This window comes from Erythrolamprus reginae, chromosome 1 (assembly GCF_031021105.1).
Source record: "Erythrolamprus reginae isolate rEryReg1 chromosome 1, rEryReg1.hap1, whole genome shotgun sequence".
Taxonomy (NCBI): Eukaryota; Metazoa; Chordata; class Lepidosauria; order Squamata; family Dipsadidae; genus Erythrolamprus; species Erythrolamprus reginae.
The window spans coordinates 275,105,121-275,124,923 of NC_091950.1; the positions used below are offsets into that span (position 1 = coordinate 275,105,121).

At 39.8% G+C, this 19,803-nt stretch overlaps 1 long non-coding RNA gene across 1 annotated transcript in view; it reads left to right on the forward strand.

Moving 5' to 3' along the window:
• The first annotated feature begins 816 nt into the window (after positions 1-816).
• The window catches only part of LOC139160727 (uncharacterized), a 153,880-nt gene continuing 134,893 nt past the window's right edge, over positions 817-19,803 (forward strand). Inside the window, exons 1-2 of the long non-coding RNA XR_011558002.1 lie at positions 817-922; positions 16,487-16,618. This is a non-coding gene — a long non-coding RNA (uncharacterized lncRNA). The remainder of the gene's footprint in view (positions 923-16,486; positions 16,619-19,803) is intronic.

A 19,803-nucleotide genomic window follows, 5' to 3' on the forward strand; every position in this document is an offset into this window, starting at 1 on the left:
GGTTCCACCACGGAAACTCCTTCATGCAAAGTCCTTTCTTCTTATTGGGCTTTATCAGCTTGACTGGACCGTGTCGTATAAGCATTATATTAATATATTATTTTAATTAAGCAGGTCCTGATTGAAAGTATTGTATAAAAATAGAATAGTTACACTTAATCAACTAATTAATAGTGGTACTTTTTTAAAAAAAAGAATTTAATTTGCCATCAGCTGGATGGCAAAACATTCAATAAAAACATTTGTTTTGTATGCTCCTGATGGCCTCAGAACCCCAGTCCTTTTGAATACATTAAATAAAAGTTTTTAGAGGCTAAACCAGGGTTGACAAACTCAGGATAACACATTGTCACATGATGTAACACAACTTTTCCCCCTCAGCTAAAGCGGGGTGGGCATGGCCAGTGCATGATACATCCAGCCATTGGGTTGCACGTTTGACACCCCTGGCTTAAACCAACCATTTACTTTAATAAAAAACTTTACTGAAATTTTATTGAAGAAAATATGAATAGTATGTAAGAAATCTGGAATGAAAAATCATACGTTGCTTTTTTACAAAATGAAAGATCTTGAAATGAGGTGTCCTTGGTGCTCTCTAAGCTTCCTTGTTTCCCTGCAGACTTTCCATTATCCATTGATAGCACTGATAATATTACCTACTCTGGATAATGAAATGTCTTGAAGAAAGCAACCAACGCTGAGAGCACCAATGACCTCTCACCTGTTGCTGCTGTTGCCCTGTTCTTTTAACACCTCTCCCTAGCTAGCACAGCATCTGTTCCTTATTTAAGTTGAGCAGAGAAGCAGCTGGATGTGACAGTGTTGGTGTTTGGGAGAGATGGGAGGACGTGTGTAAAGTAGCTGGAAGCAGACTAAAACAGAAAAAGCTACTGTTCACCAGCAGTAGGACTCACAAAAAGTAAGTAGTACCACAAGGAACAGAAGGATGGGGTGTTGTAGAAGGGGAGAAAGAGTGAAATAGTGAGCAGTGAGTTTTAGTCTTTGAATGCTTGTCTGTGTGTTACCTAAGGGCCTCTATAGTGTTGGCTCCTTGAGTTTTGGAGTCCACTGGCTTGGGTAACACAAAGAGGGCTGTTATTGCACAGTGGTTAGAATACAGTATTGCATAACTCTGCCTAAAGCCAGGAGTTCAATTCTGGTGGGGTTCAGGGTTGACTCAGCTTTTCCATTCTTTTGAAATAAGTAAAATGAGGACCCAGATTTTTTTGGGAAAATATGCTGTTTCTGTAAACTGCTTAGAGCTGTAAAGCATCATGGAGCAGCATATAAGTCTAAGTGCTATTGCTATTGCTAGAAAAGAATCTGTTAAATTGATGTTCTTAAAAGGCTGTTTATTTGCCTTCATATGTTGGTGCAATAAATTTGAAGGTGCATTAGGTACAAAGGTCTTTTGGTAGCCTCTGATGTGTTGAATTCTAATATTGTGAGTCAGATCCTTGGAAAGAAGTCAAAAATTTTAATGTGTTGCTAAATAATATTCCCCAGGAAAAGAAAGGAAATTATATATTTATGAAAAACTGTGTATTTACAGTGCTGATAGGTTTTATAGTGAACATTTTTTGTTAAATGTGCTCTTATGTATCCCATTCTCCTAATGATCTCCCATGGAAATAAGTATCAGATGCTTTACATTTACCTTCAACTCTCAGCCTTAAGTGCTTCCAAGTACTTCTAAGTAACTTTAATTTGATGTTTTAAAAATTACCCTAGCAAGTTTATCCAAGGCACATGTTCTGCAAGGGGAGCTGAAGTGCTGGGCTCTCGAATCTGAATATTTCTGCTATGTAATGTTTAAATATTTGATCTGAACTATGGATTTTTTTCATGCCATTGTGATATTGTGACTAAGTTGTTAGACCAGGACAATGAAACCTCATAATCTAGTCTATCATCAGCCATGCACAATCAATGTGTGACTATGTGAGTCTCTATGTTCATCATATTGTATAGGATTGCTATAGAGGGTGGGGAAGGACGAACAAATGTAACCTTGGTTGCTCAAGCTTTGGAAGAAATTTTGGATTTTAGTCAAATAAATAAACACATTTTGTAGAATCTCTTTAGCCTGTTGCATATGAGAAACAGGTTAAGAATATCAAAAATAGTGGAAAAGTCTAAGGAAATGCAGATTCTTCTATCCTTCTATCCATTCCTGCTACTGGGAACAAAACAACCATTCTTTTAGCCATATATACAGTATATACTCTTAAATTATGGTGCATTTTTTCCAGAGACGTTGATGGACCATATGATCAATAAAAACAAACCAAGTATCAATAAATAAATCCCTTCTTATCATGCCTTTCTAAAGATACATCTTGCACATCAAAGTTTCCAGTAATGAAGCCTGCCAAACTCTTTTCATCTTGCTTTATAAAGATTTCTGTGCAAAACCTGGCATAAAGCCAGACTAAATTTTCATAAAAATGATATGCAAGCGTGTAAATAAAATTTTATACACGCAAACACATACTTGATTGATATAATCCACTGAATATGAATAAAGTGCCAGGAATACAGGGCTCAATATAGCTGTGGCTCATATTGGGCTTATCTGCCGAAACCCAGGTTTAAGACCTGATCTCCATGTGACAGGATGAGTTCCCACCCTTGTGCCAGCTCCTGCCTACCTAGCAGCTTGAAAGCATGGACATTTGAGTAGATAAATACGCACTGCTATAGTGGGAAAGTAACAGCACTTTGTGCTGTCATACTGGCCACCTGATCACGGAAATGTCTTTAGACAGTGCTGGCTCAGTGGCCTTGAAATGGAGATGAGCACTGCTCTCTATAGTTGGCAATGACTAACAAAGTAAAGTCTGCAGAGACTCCAATGGAAATTTAGGAAAGATGGTAATATTGGAAATTCTTGCTCCACTACCACCAAACGCATGTGGCAGAGGTGGGAGAATTCATTCTCAGCATGCAACTTTTCCATTGCAGATTAATCAATATATTGACTGAATTTGTTGAATAAATTGAAGAACACACAAACTTTTTGCTCATACATACCTGCATATTCAAGAGTATTTCTTTTAACTATATGGACAAAAGAACTATCATTTGCAAATATTTATCTAAAGCCTGTAAATATTTGAAATAATTGAAATTTGATTTGGATACAATGATAGAAGGTTCTTTTAGATCCTCAGTGGCTGCCAGAGTATAAAATGAATTGTCCTGGATATTCGAGGACTTGAGAACATTAGACATTTAGTACCTTTATTGTGGCTTGATAGATGTTTTTTCTTTTATTGACCCTTATTTGCTTTTCAAGATAAAATAGGATTTATTTGCATGCCAGCTGGCAAAAAATCTACTCTGTTGTTTTGTACTTAGCATTAAATGTAATAGGACATATCTTCATGGTCCTTTCTATTAATTAATCCACTAAACTAGGTATTTTCCTAGGGATAAATGCCTTGTGTTGCAACAAATCCTTGAAGGTGATCCAGTAATAATATGCCACCCCTTCAATTCCTTGAGTGTAGGTACTATTTGTACTCAACTTAAAATAAGACTAAATTATTGGCATTAGAAATAAGAGCCAATTCTTTAGGAAAAGGGCACTATTGTTCCCTTGTACTTTTTTTCTTTCCTTATCCCATTTTCTAAGCATTTGGAAATATCAAAGCTGGCCACAATATTTCCTTTCAGCCTTAGGATGCATTTGAGGACTTATCTGATAATATAGGCACCATGGATTTTCTTTCATGTACTTGGTGGCCATCAAGTTCCCTTCAAGACACGAATCCTAAACATTCACTTTTTATGCACAGCATCAATGTTAGATGAAAATGGTTTGGAGAAAATAAGAGGAAATTTATCTGAAATACAAGATAATGTGCTTCTCTTTTTCTCAAGTATCTTCTCTGCTCTGAATCTAAGAAATGCATGAACGTGCTGGTTATAATAATGCTGTTGACAATATCTTATAGTCATGGAGAGTTTTCTTATGAAGGAGGAGGAGCAGGGAAGTCCAGCATAAAACATGGCCCATCTTTTGTAGATATCAATACTCTTATAGATACTAGCACTCTTGTGAACATCAATGCAATAAATGGTCAATACTTTGATTTATGATTGAGCTTAGAGTCTCCAGGTCTTTATGTATTGTGTAAATTTTGTTGTAACATTATAGCTTTAATAGGAAACCTATAAGCTTGAAAAGTTATTTACTGATTATACATGGGGGAAAAGAATGTTTAGTTTTGTTGTTCTTGCTCTATTCCACTCACAGTTTGTGCAGTATCCAAATCTAGCATTTCCTACATCAGATGAGAGCACATCTTTTTCCTTCTGTCCTGGCCATTTTTTACAGAGCTTTTTAACAATTGAGAGTTTTTTAGCAAACTGAATTACTGTTTGGTTTGGTGACAGCAGCGCCTCAGATAGAAAGTCCATACAGAGAGTGGTAAGGACAGCTGGGATGACTATAGGAAGCTTGCTTCTTGTCATTCAGGATACTGCTTACAAGTGCTATGTGCTTAGAGCTCAAAGCATTGTTAGAGACCCAACACACCCACTTCATGGTCTGTTTCTGTTGCTCCCCTCTGGGAGGAAGTTTCAAAGTATTTCTAGCAGGACTACCAGCATCTATAACAGCTTTGTTCACTATGCCATCCATCTGGCAAACTCGCAAGATTTATTTCTCTTGCTGTGTATATCTATACATCCAAGTTAAACTGTGTTGTTTCACCAATATATATGGGTATATGTGGGATGGCATGGAATGCCGTTCCACCAGCAGAAATGGAGTTGTGCAGGCATCTCCATCGTTGCCCACCATGTATGTGATATGCATGTGTTGTGCACCCGTGAATTGGCTTCTGCGCATGTGCAGAAGCTGAATCTCACTGCCCCAGCCAGCAGCAACAGCACCCCCAGCTCTGGCTGCATGGTATGCTGTGCTCTCCATGCCACAGCCATCTCTTGGAACGGCGATGGTGCTGCCCTGAGGAATTGGGGCCTTTGGGAGCACAACGCTGGAGGACAGTTTTGTCACTGCTCTCCACTGAGCCTGGACCTGGACGAATCAGTTGCTGCTTGCAGGGCAAGGGGAGCAGACAGAGCGCCCCTCCGCTGAGCAAGATCCTCCCTCCTCCTCACCACTTCTGTCTGGGCTCAGTGGAGAGTGGCACACCATCAGGTTGGGCCTCCAGCACTGTGGTTCAGGCCAATGGCCTCCCCTACAGGCGGAGGACAACGCCGAGCCAAGATCTCCACCAGGGCAGAGAAGTAGCTGGAAAGGCGGCATCTGAGGCTGCCAAGCTCCAGCAGCAGTCCATTTCCCAAACTCTGGTGGGCCCAGTAAGTCCATTTTTTGCTGTCCCCAGGCTCGAGGGGCAACAATGCCCTCCCAGACTCTCTGGGTGAGGAAAAAATCATCTGGTTGGCACACACATGCACATTGGAACTGAGCTATGGTAACAGCTCACCTGCCAGCAGATATGGCTCTGCATGCCACCAATGCCACCCATGCCATAGGTTCGCCATCACTGCTCTAGGTATTTCCAGCTTCTTCAAACTTAAAGGGCCGATCTTTTTCTAATATGCCAGATTCTCATTTTTATCTGAGTGTTACTTTCTTTTCCTACTTCTTTGCTTCATTGGAGATTGTCTGCCCTGGTTAAAAAAAAAGTTCCAATTTTGAAAAGCCACATAGTTAACTTTGGATAACTGCATTATTTACTCCATTTGTCAAATGCTTAAGTTTGTAAAGTTTAGTAAAATTCTAAGGAAGAAATGCATGTTGAAGGGATGATGAGACACAATAATAATTAAGTGACATCATAATTATCATCCAATGGTACTTGTGACCCGGAGTAAAAAAGGTTGGTTCTAGCTACTGGAATGTTTTCTTTTTATACTTTTTTTTGCTAGTATACTAATTTAAACATTTCTGAACACAATGAAATGAAAAAAATAATGCTTATTTGTGTATTTTGCTGAGAAAAGCCTGCCCCTCCTGGCTGTGTGCAATTATTTCAATTTATAGATAGATTAGCCTGCAAATTCCTTTTTTTTTTCATTTCATTTTTCATTTGTTTGTAATCAGGAATGTTCAAATTAGTGTACTAGTGAAAAAAGTATTCAAAAAAACCATTCCAGTAGCTAGAACCAACCTTTTTATACTTCGGTTCTAAAAGGACCCGGAGGAGCACAGGTGTATAATCTTTGCGAACATCATTTTTTCTCATTTCAATTTTCATTTCATTATGTTCAGAATGTTCAAATTAGTATGCCAATGCCAAAGATGGTCAAAAAATTTCTGATTTTGCATGTTAATCAAGATAAAAATGAACAAAATTGCACAAAAATGGGGGAATGAGCTTTTATGAGCAAAATAAACAAATAGACATTATTTTTTTCACTTCAATTTTCATATGATTGTATTCAGAAATGTTCAAATTAGTTTCCCAATACCAAAGATGGTGAAAAAAGTCAGATTTTGCAGCCTAATCTAGATGAAAATGAACAAAATTTCACAAAAACGGGGGGGGGGGGTTGATGAGCAAAAGAAACAAATAAGCATTACTTTTTTCACTTCAATTTTCATTTCATTGTGTTCAGAAATGTTCAAATTAGTATACTAGTGAAAAAAGTATTCAAAAAGCCCATTCCAGTAGCTAGAACCAATTTGTTTTTACTCCAGGTCACATATGACCCGGAGGACTCCAAATGCTCAAAACATATTTTTTTTTCATTTCATTATGTTCAGAAATGTTCAAATTAGTATGCCAATGCCAAAGATGGTCAAAAAATTCTGATTTGGCAGGCTATTCTATCTATAAATTGAAAAAAAAGTGCACACAGCCGGAGGGAGGCCCTTTTCTGAGCAAAATAACCAAATAAGCATCAATTTTTTCATTTCAATTTTCATTTCATTATGTTCAGAAATGTTCAAATTAGTTTCCCAATACCAAAGATGGTCAAAAAAGTCAGATTTTGCAGCCTAATATAGATGAAAATGAACAAAATTTCACAAAAATGGTGGGGGCAGGGTTTGATGAGCAAAAGAAACAAATAAGCATTTTTTTTCACTTCAATTTTCATTTCATTGTGTTCAGAAATGTTCAAATTAGCATACCAATTAAAAAATTATTCAAAAAGACTATCCCAGTAGCTAGAACCAACCTTTTTATAATCCGGGTCTAAAAGGACCCGGAGGGTAACAAGTGTATAGTAAATGCGAGGAGGGTACCAGGGTTAAAAATACAGTAAAAGAGAAGATGTTTCATTACAGGCAGCACCAAAAAAACGGTATGATTTCTAATATCTTCCTGCTGTTTTAGTGAACTTCCTCAGGGTTGAGTGGAAGTAACTGGTGAGATGGGAGATCTTATGAATTCTTACCGAATAATCTCAGTAGGCATTTTTTTAAAAAAGGGAAATTATAACTTGTGGGGAGGGAGAAAAAAACAGCCTTTAATGAAGTATGGGGAACCATTTAATAAGCCTCCTGTTTCTTTTTCAACAAAGAAAATAGCATTTATTCTCTTTGATTTGACTATTGTGGCATTTGGAGGGGGAAGGAAAACACAATCAGATTTGATTGGAGTGGCTTCCTAAGTACTACTCATTGTAGTTCTGAAACATAAACCCATGACCCTGCTCCCTTCAATCTTTCTTACCAATTTACGTTCACTTGCTAATAGGATGGATGACATACATATTCATTTTAAACAGATGCAATTCTGATTTTTACAAGGCATCTGCTCTATTCTTTATTGAATCCTGGCTAAACGAGGAAATTGATGACAATAACATGCATATACCAGAGTTTCAGATACCTAAGGCAAACAGAATTATAGAATTATCAGAAAAAGGGAGGAAGCTTATGTATATATATCAACAACAGCTGGTCTCAGGACATAACTATAATACACAAATTCTGTTATGAAAACTTGGAGTCTTTACTTATCAACTGCAATCCTTTTTATTTTCCATGTGAGTTCACATCATTTCTACTAATCGCAGTGTTATCCCGCCACAAGTCTGTGTAAACAAGGCTTTACAAAGTGTAGCTGATCAGATTATGGAGGTTGAAGCTAAATACCCACGTTCAATGGCCATTATTCTAGGTGATTTCAACAAAGGTAACTTAAGTAAAGAGCTTCCAAAATATTTTCAGCATGTTAATTGTTCCACCAGAAGCAAGAATACTTTACACCACTGCTATACAACACCAAAAGATGTTAATCAGTCCTTACCATGAGCAGCTGTGGGCCATTCTGTTCATTGCATAATTCGCCTTGTACCTGCTTACAGACATTAATTTAAAGCCATAAAATCAACAATTAAATCAGGGAAGACTTGGACTGAGGCAGCAAAGTTACAGCTATAGGCTTGCTTTGACTGCATGGAGTGGAATATTTTTGAAGATACCTCTGCAGATCTGGATGAACTTACAGATATTGTAACATCATATGTCACCTTCTGTGAGGACCTATGTGTACCAACCTGGAACTTGCGAATATACAGTAACAATAAACCTTGGTTTACACCTAAACTTTCTACAGAGGAAGCCTATAGAAAAGGTGATAGAATGCTGTATAATCAGGGAAGAAATGTATTAACAAAGGAGATCAGAGTAGCAAAAAGAACTACTCTGAAAAGCTAAGGAATCAGTTCTCAACAAATGAACCAGCAAGCATGTGGGAAATTCTTAAAAACAGCAAACCACCTTCCCAAGCTAAAGGAAATCAGCAACTGGCAGATGACCTGAATGTATTCTACTGCAGGTTTGAAAGGAAACTACAGTCATCTATCTCCACAACCTCCACCCCAGATCCATCAACAACAGCCAAACCTCCTACAATTGACCCAATGAAGGGTCTCCCATCGCCAGCACTACCAGAATGCTCCTGGTTACCAGCATGGGCGTGTGGGTGTCTGGTGGGCATGTGCATGTGTTGGCATAAGATTTAGCTTCTACACATGTGCCAGAAGCCAAATTTTGCGTGAGAACATGTGCATGAGCGAGATTTGGTGATTTTTACTGGTATTTTTGCTTCCATGCATGCATAGAAGCAAGAAATCAGAGAAAATCACCAAAATATCGCTCTTGTGCACATTCCCCCACAAAACTTTGCTTCTGGCACATGCATAGAAGCCAAATCTCATGTTGATGCACTCACCTGCCCACTGATCAGCTGGAGCTGCATGAGCAGCTCCATTTTCACTACCAGGACAACATATTGCTGGCTGCAAGCCGCTGTTGAACTGACCCCATCCCATTGGGTTCACAACCCCTAGTGATCACAAAAAAGGAAGTGCAAGATCTATTTCACAGACAGAAGCCTGGAAAAGCATCAGGCCCAGACAAGATAACTCCTTCTTGCTTAAAAGTCTGTGCTGACTAATTGGCCTCCATCTTAACCCAAACCTTCAACAAATCACTAGAGCTATACCATGTTCCTATTTTCAACAAATTGAAAAAACACTCCACTATCATTCCAGTGCCAAAGAAGCCATCCATCAAGAAACTGAATGACTACAGACCAATTGCTATAACACCTATATTATTTCCTGATAACTTATTTGTACCCTATGACAATAATTAAGTGTTATACCTTATGATTCTTGATGAACATATATTTTCTTTTATGTACACTGACAGCATTTGCATAAAATACAAATTCCTTTTGTGGCCAATCACATTTAGCTAATGAAGAATTCTACTCTGTTCATGACGTGCCACTTGGGGAGATAGAAATAGCACCAGGACAGACTGGGAATTTAAGGTGTTACTAGTCTTCGTGGCAGCCTTTAAATCAGTTATTTGCCTGACATTTGAAAGCAAAGAAAGTCCTTGACTTACACGACTTACAAGTAATACCTTATATTCCCAGTGTAAGTGATTAAATGGTCATTTAGTGACCATTTAAAGTTACAATGGCAATGAAAAAAGTGACTTATGACTCTTTTTCGTACTTATGACTGTTGCAGCATCCCCAGGATTATCTGAACAAAATCTGGATGCCTGGCAACTGGCAACAATATTTATGCTAGTTGCAATTTCCTGGAATCATGTGATCAACTTTCATGACCTTCTGATTAGCAAAATCAATGGGAGAATTCCGATACATTTAACCATCCTGTTGACTAACTGAACAACTGCAGTGATTCACTTAACCATGGTGGCAAGAGAGTCACTACAAGTCATAAATTGCAAAATGGGGCAAAACCAGGGATGGGCTACTACCCAGAATGGCAGGAACACTGTTCTGTTGGCGGAAATGGAGCATGTAGGCTTGATCCATCGTCGCCGGGTATGCACGTGCAACCAGCACAATTCCGGTAAAAATTACTAGGTTTTTTGCTTCTGTGCATGCGCAGAAGCAAAGAAATCGGCAATTTTTGCACAAATCTTGCTGCCGCAAGGACATACGCATGAGATTTCAGCTGCTGCACATGCGCAGCAGCCAAACCTCGCTGCGGTGCCTAGAGCGGAAGTTGGAGCCAGCAACAACAACAGCCTGCCCAAGCTCCAGCTGCATGCCCTGCTATTTGCTCTCCTCTGGCACAGCCATCCCTCAGTGCATGCAGGAGAGCACAAAGCAGGCTGGAGCTCAGGGCCACCCTGCCTGCTCCCCACACCATAGCCCATCGACTCGCAGGAGTTGGAGAGCAAGGTAAGGCCCGGAGCACTAGGGGGTGGTGGGGGTGGTGGGGTGAGGGCAGCATGGTAGGGCTGGTGTGGCGGGAGTGGCACGGTGGGGCAGCATGGTGGGATGGCACAGCGTGGGCTTGTGGTGGGGTGGAGGGGCGAGCTGATGGATCTGCCGCTCACAACAGAGCTGACAGGCCACCAGTGGCAGTGGCGGGGGCTCACGGCATGGTGGAGGGGCAATCAGACAGAGCTGCTGCTCACAGTAGCACCAGGAGACGGTGCAGTGCCACAGTGCAGTGCCACAGTGGGAGTGGCATGGTGGGGGCTTGTTGGGACTCGCAGCATGGTGGTGGGCCGAGACGATGGAGCTGCCGCTCGTAACAGAGCTGACAGGCCACTAGTGGCAGCGGCGGGGGCTCGCGGCATGGTGGAGGGCCGAGCTGACAGAGCAACTGCTCGTGAGTCCCCACCACTGCCACTAGCGACCTGTCAGCTCTGTTGCTAGTGGCAGCTTCATTGACTCACCCCTCCACTGCACCGCGAGCCCCCGGTGTCCCCTCAGTGCTGCCATGAGCAGTCTTCTATCCATTTTCTGGGATGTGCAGAAGCAAAACCCCAGAAATCGCGATAATGTTTTTGTGCGAAATTTGGCTTTATTTATTTATTTATTTATTCTTTGTCCAATATACAATACATATGAAAGGGAATAGACATTAAGTGATATATAAAAGATAAGAAGTGAAGAGGAAGAGAAGTAGGTGGGAAGGAAAGAATATATATGATAAAATGGAAAGGAAAGACAATTGGACAGGGGACGAAAGGCACATCAGTGCACTTATGTACGCCCCTTACTGGCCTCTTAGGAACCTGGAGAGGTCAATCGAGGAGAGTCTGAGGGAGAAATGTTGGGGGTTGACACTATTGAGTCAGGTAATGAGTTCCACGCTTCGACGACTCGGTGTTAAAGTCATATTTTTTACAGTCACGTTTGGAGCGATTAACATTGAGTTTGAAGCTGTTGCATGCTCTTGTATTGTTGCGGTTGAAGCTGAAGTAGTCGTTGACCGGAAGGACATTACAGCAAATGATTTTGTGGGCAATACTTAAATCTTGTTTTAGGCGCCGCAGTTCTAAGCTTTCAAGATCCAGGATAGTTAGTCTGTTTTCGTAGGGTATTCTGTTTCGGGTGGAGGAGTGGAGGGCTCTTCTGGTGAAGTATCTTTGGACGTTTTCGAGAGTGTTGATGTCTGAGATGTGCTGAGGGTTCCAGACAGATGAGCTATATTCGAGGATGGGCCTGGCATAGGTTTTGTAGGCTCTGGTCAGTAGTGTGAGATTGCCAGAGCAGAAGCTACGTAGAATCAGGCTTACAACTCTGGAAGCCTTTTTGGCAATATTGTTGCAGTGGGCTTTAGCACTTAGGTAATTTGAAATTAGTATTCCGAGGTCTTTTACTGAGTGTGGGTTTGCTGTGAGAATTTGTTTGTTCAGTTCATATATGAGGTTTGGGTTCTTTTTGCCGATGTGGAGGGTAGAGCATTTGTTGGATGAGATTCGAAGTTGCCAGATGTTAGACCAATCTGAAACATAGTCAAGGTCTTTTTGAAGAGTGAGTGTGTTGTCAGTGGTGTTGAAAAGTTTTACATCATCGGCAAAGAGCACACAGTTGCTTGCGATATTATCGCAGAGGTCGTTAATGTATAGGATGAAAAGAGTAGGACCTAGTACGCTGCCTTGGGGAACACCGCTTTTGACAGGGACAGGGGAGGAAATGGCGCTTCCGATTTTGACAAATTGTTGTCTGTTTGACAGGAATGCAGTAATCCAGTTGTGGAGGAGTCCTGAGATGCCATAGGATTTGAGTTTTAGGAGAAGTTTGTCATGAACCACTGAGTCAAAGGCTTTGCAGAAGTCGATATAAATTGCATCTATGGATTTTCCTTGATCAAGGTGGGTAGTCCAGATGTTTTTGCAGTGAAGTAGTTGTAGGTTGCAGGATAGTTTCTTTCTGAATCCAAATTGTTTTTTTGATAGTAGGTTATTAGATTCTAGGTAAAGGGTGATTGATCGATTTATGATTGATTCCATGATTTTACAAAGGACGCAGCATAGTGATATTGGTCTGTAGTTGTCAACTAGTGATGGGTCTCCTTTTTTGAAGATGGGGATGATTACTGCTTTAGACCACAGCTTGGGGAGAGTACTGGTCCTGAAGGATTTTTGGAAGATAATGCTTAAGGGCTCAGCTATGGCAGAAGAAAGTTTTCTTAAAAAGTATGCACAAAGACCATCTGGTCCAACAGATAGGGAAGGTTTGAGATCACGGATTGCTTTTTCAACGTAGTCTGTAGTGAAGATGATTTGGGTTAGGTTTCTTAATGAGTTAGAAGTGCGGTTTGCGAAGAGGGGGGATGAGCCATTACTGTTAACAAAAACGGAGCCAAAAAAGGAGTTGAAAAGGTTAGCTTTGGATGGGTCATCGTGTGCAGAAGCTGAAACTTGCAGCGGATGCACACTCGCTCCCGGCCTGTTCCAGTAGGGCTGGGAATGGTAGCCCGCTACTGGGCAAAATTTACTTAGGAACTGTCTCACTTAGCAATAGAGGTTTTGGACTCACTTTTGGAGGACTACCCGTACATACGCCAATGACCAATTCCTTGTGTTTTCAATAACACTTGGCCAGTATTCTATTCTATTCTATTCTGTTCTGTTCTGTTCTGTTCTGTTCTGTTCTGTTCCGTTCCGTTCCGTTCCGTTCTGTTCCGTTCCGTTCCACTCCACTCCACTCCACTCCACTCCATTCCAACAGGTTTTTAAAGAAATTAAACAAAAACTCTTGAGAATTCCATAATTTACTTCTGAATTTGTAATATAGTCATAGTGGGGAATGAGATTGGATTCTAGAATCCAGAGAATGACCAACTGAGCTGTTGTTGTGGTTCCGTCTGAGGCCCCTCAGGGAACGGCTGATCTTCTGTCGGTTTCCAGCTCAGAGGGAGAGGCTGAGGAACAGGAGGTGCAGGCAGACGAGGAGGAGGAATCCCAGGCTGAAGAAGAGGGAGGACAGCCAGAGTTCCACCAGAGGGAGCTCTCCCCAGCAAGCAGCCTGGATTCCTTAGAGGAAAATGCACAAGCCATAATTGATCTGCGACAGAGAAGAGCTACTCAGAGAAGGAATCAATTGGCTAAGTACTTTCAGCATTAAAGAGGCAACAGCTGGGTTTGGGTGTGGTGCTCTTTGGAAAGGCTAAAAGGCAGACCCACCCTTCCTGGCTTGTGGAGTTTTATCTTTGAGAGTCTTGGGACCTGGCTGTGAACTTTGGCGTCTTGGAATCCTGGTTTGTGCCTTTGACTATTGAAACCTTGGGGGGGGGGGGGTGCCAGCAAGAAGCTTGCTGTATTGTCTGGACATCAGGACTCTGCTGTAACGTATTATAGCCTGTCTGTTGGGAAGAACAGGTTTTCCTCTGTGTTTATTTTTTCCAGCTATAAAATACTTTTGGCTTCTACCAGAGTGTCTGGCTGTTTTTTCCAGTTGGTGTTGAGGTCTGGGGGAACCCAGACAGAACAGCTGTGGAACATTGTGATGTGAATGGGGCTTATGCATGTACTTTGATGATTTGTTGAGGAATAGAGGAAAGAGGGAGAAAGAAGGACAGAGGTGATGGCAAAACTGGAGGAAGAACTGGCAATGCAGAATAATTAGCAGCTTAACTTGTGGGATGGTCCATGGCTGGCGAGAGGTGGTAGCCTTATTATGCAACTAGTGATTTTTGGCTTCACTATATAAGGTCTTTTATTTATTTTATTTAGTCTCTCCATAGACTCTTTCTTTACTGTGTTTCTCTGTAATTGTACAATGAAGACATCAGAAAATACAAACCCAGCATGCCACCTTAGATGTTTCTCTTAAACACCAGGGCCATGCAAAACAGTGCCAAAGTAACCTTAAGTGCTGAACATAAAGGACTCCCTCCTGAGGAATGAGATTTAATCCACTCTTTATAAGATCTCAGATTCTAAGAGCTGCCTAATCAAAAGATACTCGCTGTGCTAAACTGTTAGATTGAGACGATCTGTGATATAAATTCTCTTCTAAGTACTAGGCAGATGCCATCAAGTCTAATTATGGTAGGATTTTATACATAGAATAGAATATATAGTTTTTAATTTTAATTTCATTTAAAAGGATGAACTAATAAAGCAATATGTTGAGGCCACAAATTAAAAAACACCCTGGACTTAATGACTTAACGAATACCAGCAGATGACATGGCTCCCCAAATCAACACAGACTGTGGAAAATTTTGCATCTCACTTGGAAACCAAGGACCCAGAATATGGAGGAAGAATGGAGAGGTACTCACTGCAAGATGATTAAGATCCAGTGTAATGTTTCCACAGTCTGTTTTGATTTGGGGATCCATGTCGTATGATGGTATTCATCCACTGTGCTTCATTAAATTCAGGGTCAACACAGCTGTCTCCCAGGACATTTTGGACCACTCCATTCTTCCATCTGCATACAAGCTTTATGGGGTGGTGACTTAAATTTCTGAGCAGGATTTGGCACCTGCCTACACTGCCCAAAGCACAAAAACCTGCTTCAATGACCATAGGATTACTGTCCTTGATTGGTCAGCAAACTCTCCTGACCTGAATTCCATAGAGAATCTATGCCAAGAGAAAGATGAGAGACATGACACGGAACAATGCAGAAGAGCTGATGGCCGCTATTGAAGCATCCTGGTCTTCCATAACACTTCAGCAGTGCCACAGGCTAATAGTGTCCATGCGACATTGCATTGAGGCAGTAATTGCTGCAAAAGAGGCCCAAACAAAGTACTGAGTACATATGCACATATACTATCCAGAAGTCCAATATTGTTCTATTTACAATCCTTTTTTTATTTATCACATGTAATATTCTAATTTCCTGAGATAGGGGGTTTGGGGTTTTCATGAGCTATCTTTATTTATTTATTTATTTTGATTTTTATGCCACCCTTCTCCTTGGACTCAGGGCGGTTTACAACATGTTAGCAATAGCACTTTTTAACAGAGCCAGCATATTGCCCCCTCAATCTGGGTCCTCATTTTACCCACCTCTGAAGGATGGAAGAACCTTGAGCCGGTGGTGAGGTTTGAACCGCTGACCTACAGTCAGCCTACAGTCAGCTTCAGTGGCCTGCAATATAGCACTCTACCTGCTGCAGCACCCTGGCTCATAATCATTACAATTATGACAAAACCCGTCTTGAACTATCTTGCCTTGTATGTTATGAATATCTCACATATATTAAGTTTCACCTTCTAAGTTACATTACTGAAATAAATTAATGTTTGCACAATACTCTAATTTTTCTAATTTCATCTGTAAAGAACAGTTGCTAGAATTTTGCATGTCTAGTTTAATGAAAAGAAGGATTAGGGGTGACATGATAACTGTTCCAAATATCTCGGGGCTTGCCATAAAGAAGGCAAAGTCAAGCAATTCTCCAAAGCTCTTTAAGGTGGGCCAAGAAGCAAAGGCTGGAAACTGAACAAAGAGAGAAAAAAATCTAGAACTAAGAATAAATTAATCAATTGAATGACATGCTTCCAGAAATTGTGGATGCTCCACAACACTGGAAGTATTTAAGAAGAGATTGGAGAACCATTGCATGAAACAGGTTTCCTCCTGAGCTGGGGGTTGGAGTAGAAGACCTCCAAGGTCCCTACCAACTCTGTTATTCTGAGCTATTTATAAAAAATAATAAATACAGGAAATATATATATAAAATAAACAAGCTTCCAAAATATCTACTTAACATGGCAATAACCAACCCCCTCCCCCACTATTTTTAGAATCTGGAGAGTTACAATCCCTTGGGGAAGCTCGATGAGACAAACCATCACAAGATCTTCAAGAACCAAACAAAATGCTCAGCATATCCAGGTTTCCTCCAGCGCTATGCAATCATAGCATCTGACTCTCAGGTAGTACCAGGAAGTATTATTTTCATTGTGAGAAATTTGAGCACAGCACTGTACTATTTGTCTGCAAAAGTGTTTCCTTAGTGTCACGGAATGTATATACTTGTGTAGTTTAATTAAAAAGAGCAACATCAATATTATATGGTGATCCTATCCCCAAAATTATACCACTTGAGAAGCAATGATAAAGAAGGGTCCCAGTAGTTGCTATTTCCAAGTGTGAGACTAGCATCTGCTGTTATAGTTTTCAGTGTTCTTTATTAGCATTGTCTGCAGCATGACAGACTTAAGAAAAATATCTATATTATGCTCCATAATGTTCTCAGACACTTGTGCACAATAAAAAATAGGAAAAACAGAGCTTTGTCAAGAATTGCCTTGACAACTTTGAAAGTGAAGTTCTTTGTGGAATCTTTTGCGTTGTTGCCAAGACCTGCAGGTGGCAAAGGAAATATATTGGCTTAAAACATTCTCTCTCTTTTTCCTTTTTAAATTGTCCCAAAGATATTTCCTACAATGTCATCATTTTTTATATTTTTTTTAAAAAAAACTTTAAAAGAAAATTATAGTCTTTACTTATACGATGCTAGCTTTCAATAAGAGACAGTGACAGGAACCATTTAATGCAATGGATTATGCAATTTATTTCTTTTGTTTTCGCTGCTTTGGGGCCTCACTGTGTTTTTCTAAATCAAGATGGGCTACTAAGAAGAATGGGCAAATGTTTTTTTCCTAGTTTGTGTCACTGCTTGGCTTTTGTTTTAAATCACTTTCTTCAAGTGTACATCAGTAAATTTATTTTGCCCTATGCTCACCTTAAGTTTCTATTATCCCATACTACGCTTTTTAAGTCATATTTTTAAAAGCTGCCCTGAGTCCCATGAGTCAAAATAAGTAAGTAAGTAAGTAAGTAAGTAAGTAAGTAAGTAAGTAAGTAAGTAAGTAAGTAAGTTTGTTCCTCAGGCTTTGTGCATTTGTGTACAGGCATTTTAGGTGTTTGTGTCTGATTCTGGGTGGACATTTTTTATCCTCTGGTTTATTTGTGGGCTTGACCTGTACCCCTTTCTTGCTTTGTTCATTATTCAGTCTCTTAGTTTGGTCACCCACGCCTCTCGGTTCTAGTTTAAATTGGGCTAGTCGATTTCCTAGGAGGTTCTTCCCAGCTCTGGTAAAGTGTAGCCCATCTCTTGTTAGGAGCCCTTCTTGAAGGTATTGTAGACCGTGGTCAAGGAAACCAAATTTATTTAGGCGACACCATCTCCTTAGTGGTTTATCTGTGGGATTTTGTGTTCTCTGGCAGGATGTTGTCCTCTTGTGGGTAGAATAAAGGAGAAGACAACATGTGCCCCTATCTTTTTGACTGTGTTGCCCAAGTGGTTGTAGTCTTTCATTATTTCATTCATGTCTTTCCTTGTGTCGTTTGTTCCTGCATGGATCTTCGGAGAGGGGCGGCATACAAATCTAATAATAAACTATAAACCACCAGTAGGGGGTAGTAGTCATAAGTGACCATTAGTTCATTTGAACTCATGATCTTCTGCTTTATAGTCTGGTGGCTTGACCACTAGACCAAGCTGGTTATTATATATTTTGTATTTCAATACTTTTATTATGGAAAATTGCTGGACCACACAGGATCATCCATATTGCTATGATGTGAAGAAGAGATGAGACATGACACAGTTCTTCAGCATATCCTATTCAGACTTAACCAAAATGCATGTTTCTAAACATATTTATTCCCAAATATGGTTATTTAAATATATTTGCTTCCTTAATATTCCAATTCATTTCATTTCAGAAGAAAATAATAGACAATTCCTAGAATTCCCCCCCCCCGAAAACGTATTTCAGTTGTACATTATTAATGTATGTAACAGTAGACAACTGTTTTCATAAAAGACAATAGTTAAAAGCACAAAATTGCTTTCAGAGCTTTTCAAATGAATGGGATATAACTTATTTGTGCCAAAATATGTAGCTGCTGGAATGAAGGAACTCATTTTTTCTTCTTGCTCTCAATTTTTTGGGCTAAGTTTGATATACAGGTACTGTAGCCCTTGACTTATGGCCATTCTTTAATGACAGTGGTGCAGTGGTTTGAAGGTTAACTCTCCCCACTGCCCAGGAGTTCAATCCTGACTGGATCAAGTTCAATTCAGCCTTCCATCCTTCCAATGTCAATAAAATGAGAATCAAGACTGTTTGGACTCTATAAACTACTTAGAAAGGGCTGTAAATACTGTGAAGCAGAGCATAAGTCTAAGTATTATTATTAAGTGCTATAGTTCAAAGTTACACATTGCAAAAAGTGACTTACCACCTGTACTTCCATTTATGACTGTGGCACCACCCACACAGTGACATGATTACAACTCAAGCACTTGATGACTGGTCACATCATTCTAGAGTCATATTATTATGATTTGTTACATTTTTGGCAATTTCTATCCAAAAAAATGCCCATTTGGGAAAGCTTAACAATCACAATCATTCACTTTCCATCTACCATCTAGATGTCTACCATCAAAATTATTTCAAAATCTGGTCCAGATTTCAAAATCTGCCATTTATGACTGTAACAACATATGACAGACATCCCACTCATAATCGTTGTCATAAGGCAAGGACTACTTCTAAATCAACATCTATGGACACACCACCACCACCCATCTGCTGGGATTAAGACTAATTTCTAGAGGAAACTGATTTTTAAAAAAAGGCGGAAAAAGGGGTTTTGCAGGGCAATCCAACATGTATTATAAAATTTATGCATGGTATGCTAGTGTGTATGATTGCTTTATAAATTGGGGTTTTTAAAATTAACTTAAATATTAGATTTGTTTACATTGCATTATTATTGCTGTGAGCCGCCCCGAGTCTGCGGAGAGGAGCGGCATACAAATCTGATTAATAAATAAATAATAAATAAATAAAGTATATACTCAAAAAAGGCATAGGAAAATCTATGGATTTAATTTCTCTTAGATACCCATTGCTTTTGATTCATTAAACATTTGTTAAATTGTCCTGGTGAAATAAAGGAACCAAATGAATATGGTACCCTATGCTATTGAACTATGCTATTCCTAGTAAGGACATAACCATGCTGTAACTGTTTTCCATGTAGCTATTAAATACAAAGACTTTTTTTTTAAAGAAAATAAACATGGCAACTAAAATTCAGT